The following is a 12,331-nucleotide window of genomic DNA, read 5'->3' as shown; positions in this document are numbered from 1 at the left end:
AGGCCTAGAGAAGATGGAGAGATGATTTCTAGCTGGGGTGATTGGGGAGGTTGATTTGAGAGCAACGTGGGCTGGGTTTCTTCCCACCAGGAGCAACATATAAAGCAAACAGGGTTGTAGAAGTTGGACCTCTTCCATCGGGCGGGTCCTTCCAAAAGTGTGTTCCACTTAATAGAGACCTTAGAATCCTTCCATGTTCAAAGCGTCTTCCACTGATAGCACTCGGTGCGCTGTACCCTTCTTTGAATGATCGAATGCACACCAGTTCATTCAAGGTTCTGAGAAGTCCTGCACATGGTGATCTAGAATTTCCCAACAGAATTTCTCAAATGCGTAACGAGTCAGCCATGGCCGCTGAGCCTGCGCGTCCAGAGCCTGTGCTCCGCAACGGGAGAGGCCACAACAGTGAGAGGCCCGCGTACCGCAAACAAACAAACAAAAACACCCAAAAACAAACAAAAACTAAACAGTGCTCAGTCTGCTGCTGCTTTTCTCACTGTAACTTAGTAGATAACAATCCCAAAGGTTCGACAGACTTTGCATAAGTGTGGAATTGTCAGAAGTAGAAACGCGGTACAGACGAAATTAAAATAATTTCTATTTCATTTAGATGTGGCTGGTCTAATGACAAGACCCACTTAAAAACAAATAATATTTACTTAAAATCTGTCCGACAGTATTTAAAGATAAAGACACACATTAGCAGCAGTTTCTAGAGCTGGCCGAGAGCATAACCTGCTAAAGCATGACCACACACTCCACAAATTTATACGCCAACAGAAGTTGCCACCCTAGTCTGAAAATTCTATGTAGATGGTGTCCTTTGTTGGGTCTGAGCTCTGCTTTGGTCTTGCATAAATCTTTGACTTGGGGAAGATTACTGATCTCACAACCAAAGCCAATAAGAGTGAACAAAACTGAGGTGGGCTTATTAAACCAGGAACAAAAGAAGGATCCCCATAATAGATATGATTATTGGAAATTCTGCACAATAAATGAAACCCAGAGTGGACGTTAGAGGCACCAATATTGGAAATGACAAGGCAAAGTTGGATTTATTTACAGATACTATGACAGTCTGCCTCGCCAAAGCAAACGGGTCCGCTCTTAGAAGATTAGGCACATGGATTAGTCCCAGAGTATTTTAATCTGTTTCCCCTGTCAAACGTAAGTAAAAAATACTGAAGCTCCTGACGCAACAGGACACAGAGCATGAACCCAGAGACGCACTCCGTGGGAGATCGTTTCCACCAGCCCCAACTCATGTTCATTATATCAGGAACCACCCTTCACCTGTGGCCCCTCCTCGGTCAGCAGGACAGGTGAAGAAATTTGTCCTTTTTTCTAACAGCCTTGGAAAACCACGGAGGCTTTAAGCAGGTACGGACATGATCTAATTGCTGTTTCAGACAATTCTCTGACTATAGCGAGAAGGCCGGCTTATGGGGAAAAGGCCGAGAGCAGAGAGGCCAGCCAGGAGGAGGTGTTTGCTCCAAAGGCGTAAATTTAAAAACTTCAAATCTTCCAAGAAAACTGTCTACTCGCAGCGCTTCCGACACCCAACGTGTGGCTCTTCCACACCAAGCAAGTCTCTAGTTCTCCTGGGACACCAGCTGGGCGCCCTCCACTTCAACTCTGATAGGAGCCCGGGTGCGCGCAGACCTCACGGGGTAAAGACTCGGTCCCCCAGGACGGCTCCCCCGTCAACCCCAGGCGCAGGGACTGGGTCCCCAGGCCGCCCACACGTGTGTCCGACAAGGCTACACACGGAGGGTCCCCGTGACGCCCTCCCCAGAGAACTCAGGCAACACGCAACACGTGGCTGACTCACCCGTTTATCAGAAAGGGACGAACGGCCAGAGACGGCGGTGGAGGGCGAGGCCCGGGAGGGCCCCGAGCGCGGGAGCGTCTGTCTCCGCGGAGTTTGGGGGGTGTCCGTCTCCCGACGTGCGGACGGGTTCCCCAACCCGGAAGCTCTCGGAACCCCTCTACGTAGAGATTTTACGGGGCTGCCGCCAGGCACGACTGTCGAAAGCCTCGCGCAACGTGAGCCGCTCGAGCCCCGCCCCCTCTGCGCGCCGTGGCGCCTGGGGGCGGGGCTGAACGGGCCCCCCCTCCGGTCACGTGGTTGGTTCCTCGGGGCAACCGGCCCGCGCCTCCCAGGGCTACACCTCAGCGCAGACTCAGGCGCGGCGCGGCTCGGCTCGTTCCGAGGGTCGCAGGATGCTCCTCTGACCTGCGTCGCTCAGGAAGCTCCTAGGGTTTCGGGAGCTCTGCGCCAGGAACCAGGAGACGGGAGGGATGCGGCCACGAGCCCAGGGACGCCTGGAGCCCCCAGAAGCTGCAAGAGGCAGGAGGGACCCTCCCCTGGAGCCTCTGCAGGGAGCGCGGCCCTGCCCACACCTGGGTCCCAGACTTCTGGTCCCCAGGACTAGGGGAGGATAAGTGTTTGTTGTTTAAAGCCCCCTGGTTTTTGGTAATTTTTTGCGGCAACCCTAGGAAATTAGTACAGCCCTGTAGTATATACGGAATGTCTTTTACTCCATACCTTACCTCTTTCAGGGGTACTTACTTTTTAACTTTTAGTTCCAATTATTTTATAAAAGACTTGGTAATCAAATGAAGGGTGGAAATTCAGATAGCACCATGCAGGTAGGGAGATGCTTGTTTGGAAGAGCAAGCCTTTGTCAGCACACCGGAAATGCCGCTACTTAGGAGAGGAGAGAGATCCTCCTGACACCTCTGCCTGACCCCTTGGTTCACAAGCACAGGTTACAGGTGAGCTGCATGTACAGCTACAAGAACCACCTGTGGGTGATTAAACTTGCCAAGTGCCTGTGATGTCCATGTAGCTAGTCCTCTAATGCATGCCTCTCGTGTCTGTATTCCTAGTTCATTTTCAAACAAGGTAAGAGGGATTTTTAAATTAATATTAATAAAGGGAGAAATAACCTCTACTGCACAATTCTAAGAAGACATAACGGGTGTGATGGGAACACCAGCAGTGGTGCCTACACCGATGTTATTCTTTTCTTAAATTCATGGTTATCAAAGCCAGAGTGAAAATATTGCAAAATGCCGAGACGTGGATAATTAAACAATACAGATTTTGAGAAGGAGAACACCTTGATGGAATGAATCATTATGAATCAGTAGATTGAAGTATAGAATTATTTGAACTGTTGAATGTAACGATTTAGTTAAAATGGGAGAAATATATTGTAGAAAGTGGTTCTCAAGATGGGGTGCCTGGACCAAAAGCTATCAGCTGCACCTGGGAACTTGTTAGAAATGCAAATTCTTGGGTGTCACCCCAGACTTGCTGACTCAGACCCTCAGGGGACCCAGCCTGCTCTTTACTAACAAGGCTTCCTGGGGGGCCCGTGCCACCCTCTGCTAATATGTGGCTGGAACGGAGTCGTTTACCCTTCCATCTCTGCAAGCAATGCTCCAGAGAATATGACCATGGTAGAAAAACAACAGGACATTGCCCCTTAAGAGAATCAAACATATAACCTTCAAACGGTTCGTTAAAGGGACTGGCAATTTGGAAATCTGCCTTTTGTTCTGAATCCTTAGCCACACAGATGAAGCGTGTACTTGAAAGGCTGGCAGAGGAATTTGGCCGCTGATAATTTAATTGGGCTGCTACCTGGTCGACAGCACTTTGCTGCATGAGGGTCGCCAGGGTGATGGCTGCCTGGAGGGGGGTGGGGACCTGGAATCAAGGCTGATGGTCTCCCAGCCAGAAGCAAATGGGAGCGGAGTTGCCCCTATTAGTCTGCTTATCCCCTGACCTCCAGGAAAAGTCATTAGTGGCCCCAGAGGACCAGACCAGCTTGTTTCCAGAGCCACATCCTGGGAGCTGTGCCTCCCCAGCAAATATCTGGATGACTAGAGGGGGATAGAAAATTCCAGAGAGACGATGAAAAGCGTATTATCCGTTCTCTCCACGGGAAAGAGTGATATCTATCAGTGGGTTCCATGTCCCAGTTTCACAATCTTATTTAGGTTTCAAAACTGCCTCACAGACCCAGCTGTGTGGGTTACATAAAACCTGCTGGACTTATTACTGATGACAGGCATAGCACATGTCAAAAAGCATGCACATGAAATTAAATTATCTCTTTGATAATGACAGGATTGCAATCAGCGAATGAAACTTGTTTTCTCATTCAGTTATGCCAGAAAGGCTCCATTCCACTGAGCTGTCTCTCCCCCTTTCTCACGTGGAAATCATACGGAATATTTGCATGTGTGTGTGTGTAGGGAGTGCTTTGAACGGTCATATAACAGCAAGCAACTGGAAGTTACATTGACTTCTCCGAGTGTGAGAGAGAACTGAAGATAGGCAAGAAGCTGCTGGGTCAATTCCAGGTAACTGAAATTCAAAAGTGAATTCTTTCCTTTGACTTAATTATGATACAGGACAAAGTGAGGAGAAGCTTGGGAATCTTGAATATTGACATTCAGTTTAAAAACTAATGAAATTATATGTTTCAGAAATCTATAAACAACATAGATATAGCATCTCTCTCTGTCTCTCTCACACACACACATACACACACACACATACCTTAGATCTTTAATTTATATACATACAGATAACTGATACTATGGCTCTGAGTATGGTATTTATAATGTAATACGTGTGATTTTGACTATTTTTGACATTCTTTTTCAGAAAAGGGACATAAATTGGAAATACATTACATTTATGCATCCATATACACTCTTCAAATATGCAATCAAAATGAGAATATTTCCTGTGAGACTAAAAATAATAAAACTGTATGTAATTCGAGAGGTGGGGAAGAATCTTAAAATGAACATTAAAACATAATAAAGATAGAGATAGAGTCTATCCCAGAATGCCTGCATTCCTCTCCCAGAATACAGTTTCAACGAACGATGAGAGAAGATGCTTTAGAGAGAGAGGATAATGATTTTAGAAACGAAAGCAATTCCCAGGATAGGTCTTTCAAGAGAAGGAGCTGGAATTGTACCTTAAGCAAAGTTTCACTGTCCTGTTGGTCTCTGGGGCATCCCTGGGGTGGACTAGACCTGCCCTACCCACTTAGAAGGAGCTCATACAGAATCAGTCTAAGACCTATGTCAACTGATGGAGGAAACGCAAAAAAGGTACACAGTGGGATCTTGGACTTTCTCCATAGATTAGGTGTCACTTCTTGTAGTTGATGGCTCTTTCTACCTTTTGAATTCTGGGTGCATTTTTTTAAGCACCAAGAGAATGTTTAATCTATTCTTAGAATTCAATGGCCACAACAAAAACCGTATATCAAAACCCCACAGCTACCATCATGCTCAACAATGAAAAAGTGAAAGCTTTTCCTCTAAGATGCAGTACAAAGCAAGGAGGCCAATTGCAGATGACATGATCATATAAGTAGAAAACCCTAAAGACTCAACCAAAAGATTCTAAAAACTAATAAACAAATTCAGTAAATTTGCAGGAAACAAAATCAACACACAAAAATCAGTGGCATTTCTATATGCAAATAATAAACTACACAAAAAAGAGAACTAAGAAAACAGTCTCATGAAAAATAGCCACAAAAACAATAAAATACTTAGGAACAAATGAATCAAAGAGATGAAAGATTTGTACACTGGAAATTATACAATAATGATGTAGGAAATGAAAGAAGACACAGATAAATGGAAAGATATTTATGTTCATGAGTTGGAAGACAGAATATTGTTAAAATGTCCATGCCACCCATAGTGATTTACAGATTCAATGCAATCTCTATCAAAATTCCAGTGGCATTCTTTGTAGAAATCGAAAAAAAACCCCAACACTCCTAAAATTCATATGGAACCACAAAGACCCTGAGTGACCAGAGCAATCTTTCTCTAAGGAAACTGTGAAGAGAGAGTATATACAAATTAGGAGGCCAGTGATGAGAAGCACCCCTGCCTCATCATTCTGGATACACTCTGAAAATTGGTACAACTGACATCTTCCCAACAAGCCCCTTCATGCAATATGCTTCACGTTCTGATAGCCTGAAATGTTCCTTTAAAAGCCAGGATTTCAAACTTGATGTAGCTATGTTATTTTAGGTAACATCTAACAGTAAATATCCATGACCAATAGAAATGATTTCCTTAAAGGAGAAAAAAAATAAATGGAAGATTTCATTGAAAATAGAAATTGGTTCTAATCCCAGAATAAAAGGGATTACTCGTAGGAATATTGAATTATAATAAATTTTGGCTTCCAAGTATACTGATGGTTTGCGGATAGAAATATTTCAAATGCTTAGGTTTTTTGTTTTTGCCTGACATTTTCAAATGAATGGATCTGAATATTCTGTAAAATTTCAATAAAGTATCATCACAAGTCTATTATTTCTTCAGATTCATTTGTAATATTTAATGAGGTTGGCACATAAAGCTCCATTAATTCAAAACAGACTTGATGAGTACAGGGGAGAGGGAGTAACTTTTTTTTTTTTTTCTTTTGCGGTACGCAGGCCTTTCACTGTTGTGGCCTCTCCCATTGCGGAGCACAGGCTCCGGACGCACAGGCTCAGCGGCCATGGCTCACGGGCCCAGCCACTCCACGGCATGTGGGACCTTCCCGGACCGGGGCACGAACCCACGTCCCCTGCATCGGCAGGCGGACTCTCAACCACTGCGCCACCAGGGAAGCCCGGGAGTAACATTTTGAGACAATTTTTTTCTCATCCCACAAATGGGTAATAAATAATGAGGATTCTGGAATTCTGTTAGGCAGATTTACATTAATCCTACTTTTTAGTTTAAAAATATGTGTTGAATTAGCACATTGCATTTATCGCCAAAGAACTTATATAAAAACCTTTCAGTGTCAATTATTTCACTTTTCATATATATATATATATATATATATATATATATGAGAGAAAGAGAGAGATTTTGCTATGTTCTTGAGCACTCCTGAAGTTGTCACTATAACTAGAAGGATAAGCAAAGAACACAGCAGTGTGACTGCATAGATCATACGACTGTTGCCAAAGAAGAAATCATATAGTCATCTCCACACTCTATATCCATAAATACTGATATGTGTACATATATGACATCATACATTCCTCCACATACTATATATGTATGATGTCATATCTATATAGCTACATACCTCTCTATATATGCATAGATAGAAAGATAGGGAGAGAGAGAGATAAGATAGAAAGATAGATTAGAAAGGGGCTTCCCTGGTGGCACAGTGGCTGAGAGTCCGCCTGCCGATGCAGGGGATGCGGGTTCATGCCCCGGTCTGGGAAGATCCCACATGCCGCGGAGCAGCTGGGCCCGTGAGCCATGGTCGCTTAAGCCTGCGCGTCCGGAGCCTGTGCTCCGCAACGGGAGAGGCCACAACAGTGAGAGGCCTGTGTACCGCAAAAAAAAAAAAAAAAAAAAAAAAAGAAAGATAGATTAGATAGAGATCTGTCTATATATTTATATAATGTAAATATATAGAGATCTAGCTATCTAGGGATAGCTAGATCTCTATATGTCCTATTGTCTCTGTTCCTCTGGAGAACTCAGATTAATGTAACAACCTTTGCTTTTCATTCCTGAACAAATTTGAAATGTTTATATATAGTTTCGTCATCTCTCAGTAGAGATGGAGACAAGACTCCAGCATTTCTTTCCTTTTCCCTGTTGCTGACTTTCTATTAATGACAAGACCTAAGTAGCTCTGAGCAGGTAATTAATCATGAACCCCCAAGTCAAGAATGTTAAGCTTGTGGGCTTCCCTGGTGGCGCAGTGGTTGAGAGTCCGCCTGCCGATGCAGGGGACATGGGTTCGTGCCCCGGTCTGGGAAGATCCCACATGCCGCGGAGCGGCTGGGCCCGTGAGCCATGGCCGCTGAGCCTGCACGTCCGGAGCCTGTGCTCCTCAATGGGAGAGGCCACAACAGTGAGAGGCCCGCGTACCACAAAAAAAAAAAAAAAAAAAAAAGAATGTTAAGCTTGTGAGTGGTGACTGCAGAGAAAAATATTCTGTGGTTGCCCATTAGAAATGCCTTTCATTCCAAGGAGACCGAATGTGGCTTTTCAGACTGTTCATTCGAGTCAAGTTCAAGCCTGTGATTGCGCTAGAAAGCAGACAGGATCCAGGCCCAAGAAGGATTACTGGATAAGGCAGGAGAGACTTGTCCACGGTGGGCCGTGCTCAGAGAAGAAAGAGCACCTAACTGGCTCCCGTCCACAGCTTTTCACCCCACAGCACACTTTTCGACGACGTGTGCCCTGTTCTGAATCTGCACCCCAAGTATGGCCCCTTGGGTTGCAAGTGCCTCTGTTTAACTCTCTTTCTTTCTCTCTCCTCCTTAGAGGAGAAAGATGAGCTTTATCTGGCTTCAACAATGTCTAACAAATAAACCACACCTACTTGAATCATTCCATGATAGATGCTGTTTTTCCTTTTGTAATGGTCCCCTTCAGGTACTCTTTAAAAAACAATAACAAACAAGGAAAACAAAATATAGGGAACGCCAATGATTCTCAACCTTGGGGTGAGTTTGTCTGGCCCCCCCACGGAGCACTTGGCAACATCTGGAGGCATTTTTGGGTGTCACAACCAGGGGGAATTGTAGTACTACTGGCATCTGATGCACACAGACCAGGGATGCTGCTTTTCATCCTACAATGCATACGATGGCTCCACAACCAAGAATATATATAAAAAATAATAAACATAGTGAGATAGTAGAAAGAAAAAAAAAGGACATAGAATTCTGCCAAAAAAATTTTTTTTCAGTCCAAGGTTGAGAAACTGTTGGACTCCAATCTCCCTAAATCTAACTTACAGTGGAAGAAACACCAGAACAGAACTGACATAGTCACATAACCCTTGACAAACACAGTCACTTGTAATAAATCTAACATGTAGATGGGATTCTTGCAGTGCCTAGAATGTTTAAAACATTTTTGTACACATTAATTAAGTTGCCTTGTTTTAATGAACCTTTAAAAAACCCCAATCATGTGCCAGGACCTGAGTGCACAAAGGTAAACACAATAAATAAAATAAAATAGAATCTCAGAGGATGCTTGAAGCCTGGTACAGGAAGTAACCCTACACACTACAAATCTGTCTGACTTAACAACAGGGTGACCCCAGGCTCCGCGTAGCCAGGAGAAGGAACTAACTAACCCTCCGGAAGCTTGAGCATCTTCAGAAAGTTGGTGCCTTGGATGTGGGCCTTGAGGGACTGGAGGTACCAGATGAAAGAGGTTAAAAGAGGGAAGCAAACGCAAACTCAGTGAGTCAAAAAAAAAAAAAAAAAAAAGGAGCAGCATCTTTTGAGACGTGAGCAGGTAGTGAGGCTGAGATCTAACTCAGCAGGACGGGGAAATTAAACACAGGCCATATTGTCGTGGTTTTAAATGTGATTGGCAGCCTGGGAAGTGCACACACTGACCTCAGACACCACTTTCCGAATGTGTGTCAGGCACAAAAGCAAGGGCCTAAGCAAATGTTTTTTTCTCCTATTATTTCGCAATAAAAGAGTTGGTTTCTGTCAATCTTTGGATGTCTGGCAATGATCTCTTTCATTCACATTTAATTTTCTTTATTTTTTAACTTCAAGAAGCGTAAGATGTAAACAGCTTTCAGGAGATGTTATACAAGCCGGGTGATGCTTTTCAGAAGCTGCATGTTGCCGTGCAGACACCCTGTTGGGTTGCAGGGGCAGTGTACTGTGGAGAGGGGTTAAATTAAGAAACAGATTTCAGCCGAGCAAGCCAGGCAACTTGGTGTATTCTCACGCGGGTATTCAGGCTACCCCCTAAGACTCCAGTCTTGCCTTTGTGTCTGGGCTAAAGATCTCCGGGTTTCCTGGGAGAATGTTTTATTCCTTTCACGAGTTTCTACAAGTTACTGCTCCTGGCTGAACAGCCCTCCCTTCTGTCTCAGAAAGAGTTTTGCAGCTGAAACCTGTCCATCAGTCTGTCTCCCTACTGCTGTGTCCTACGACCAGAGGATGTTCCTAAGAAGCAGCTCTTGGTTACTTTGCAAAGTCCCAGAAGGACAAACAAATGATAAGGAGAAAAATGAGCAAGCAGGTAAGAAAGAGAGAACGAGAGAGAGAGAGAGAGAAAGAGAGAGAGAGGAAGGAAGGAGGGAAGGAGGGAGTAGCCCAGCTCCTCAGCCCGACTCTCCCCTGCAGTCTGGGACCTACCGCCCTCCTCCATCTATAGCTGTGATGCCCTTGCCTGCTTCCTCTCACCATCTCTGACAGCCAGGCCACCTACTCCGCCCTCACCAAAGGTTTGTCCAGATCTGTTTCTGCACCCTCCAAGTCCAGCCAGGCCTGGATGAGCTGACCGTCTGTCATCTAAACAAACACAGGGAAACGTGTGACCTGATCTCTGCTTGTGACAAGTGACCTAAATCCAGTGGAGCCTGGTCCCATCCTAGCCCCTCCTCAACCACGTTCTTAGTCTCCTGTTGGCCACTTACTTAGCAGAATCAACAGAGGCCACTGAGCTCTGAGAACCACTCCAGCGGGAACCACTGTCGCCGAAGAGGCCGCCCGCACGTGGACTGCAACGGATGCTCCCGCCCTGAGATGCCAGGCAGCTTAATTCTTTAGCCTCTCATTCACCAGCCATGCTACGGAGCCACACACATTTAATGCTCTGTCGTCAAGCTCTGTATTCAGAGGACAGAGTAGGCAGGAAGCAATGTTTCCAAGCGACAGGCTGGTAAAGGTGCGCGAGTGGACGTACCTGGTGGACAAGCTGGGCTGTAGTAACAGTCACGTCATGCCGTGTGTCTCCACATCACTCTTCACAGAACTCAGAGCAGTCAGATGTCATCTCTTTATGGCTTGGAAAATTCCTGCAAACCAGCACAGAATTTCATTATGAGATTTAGGGAACCATTATTACCAAAAATGTGGTTTTAAAAACATTAGGTAGTAGGCTATTAACTATTACACATCCAAGTATTGCATGGTATAGATTGAGTATAGTTAGATATAGATACATAGATACATACATAGATACAAGATAGATGATAAGATAGATAGATAGAAAGAAAATGGACAGATGGAGCTTCCCTGGTGGCGCAGTGGTTGAGAGTCCGCCTGCTGATGCAGGGGACGCGGGTTCGTGCCCCGGTCTGGGAAGATCCCACATGCCGCGGAGCAGCTGGGCCCATGAGCCATGGCCGCTGAGCCTGCGCGTCCGGAGCCTGTGCTCCGCCACGGGAGAGGCCACAACAGTGAGAGGCCCGCGTACCGCAAAAAAAAAAAAAAAGGACAGATGGATGGATAGATAGATATGATTGGTAGATACATAATAGATGATTTATATACACAGGTAGATGACAGATGATAGATACATAGAATAGATGGTAGGTAGATAGGTGATAGATTATAGATAGAATATAAATGATAGATAGATAGATAGATACATAGATAGATACATAGATAGATGATAGACAGATATATGATAGAACAGATGACGGAGTCGTATCCTTAATGGAATGGTAATGTGATGGGTAAGTGATTGTAAAGCAAAAATGTAATATCAATGGAAATATAAAAAGCTATAGAATAATATTATGAAGTGATGTTTGTATGAGCATTCTCTCAAAAGACGCTCTTTTTACATTTTCAACCTAGACTTAAGTGCGTCTAAGGCACCACAATCATTGACAGCAATGACAGCAAATTCCTAATACATCTCCTGCCTTGTCAAAGAAATATTAAATTATGAATTCACTCTGGACAAAAGTGAGATTAATTGTAGCTTATAGCTGGGTAACTAATCGGTATTTATTTGGGAAAAGATCCCAGGGGCTGTCGGCTTTCATTTGGCTCTAAAAAGAGAACGGTATTGGGTCACACTGTGAGGAAAAGAACAATTCAGGAAGTAAGGTGATGTGGATGACTCTTATTTCATCTTTCTGCCTTCATTTGTTTTTAACTTTAACTTGGTTTTAATTTAAAATAAAAGTAATGCATACGCATGTTAGAAAAAGTCTCAGAAGAAAAAAGGGATATGCAAAGAATAAAACATGGTCAAAACCCAGACCAACAATCAGTGTACAGGTGTGTATATTTATATACTTAAGTATGCATATATATGTATATACATATTATTTTTCCACAAGTGGAGGATATTATACACATTCTTGTGTACTTCATTTTCTCTCTAAACAGTTTATCTGGGAAAACTTTCCATTTCATCATACATATATCATTGCATCATAGTAATCTTTTTTGTGGAGGTATCATACTTTATTTTACTAATCTTCAATTATGTCCACCTGGGTGGTTTCAAGTCCTTTGTTTTATAAATCATG

The 12,331-nt window shown here is 44.0% G+C and overlaps 1 long non-coding RNA gene across 1 annotated transcript in view; it reads right to left on the bottom strand.

Annotated features, from left to right (window-relative positions):
• Positions 1–10,755: 10,755 nt before the first annotated feature.
• Positions 10,756–12,331, bottom strand: part of LOC308609620 — a 310,091-nt gene continuing 308,515 nt past the window's right edge. Inside the window, exon 4 of the long non-coding RNA XR_014014324.1 lies at positions 10,756–10,861. This is a non-coding gene — a long non-coding RNA (uncharacterized lncRNA). The remainder of the gene's footprint in view (positions 10,862–12,331) is intronic.

This window comes from Mesoplodon bidens (genome assembly GCF_964165515.1).
Source record: "Mesoplodon bidens genome assembly, chromosome: Y".
Taxonomy (NCBI): Eukaryota; Metazoa; Chordata; class Mammalia; order Artiodactyla; family Ziphiidae; genus Mesoplodon; species Mesoplodon bidens.
Note: the sequence above shows the minus strand (reverse complement) of the source record. Positions and strands in the feature narration are given on the sequence as shown.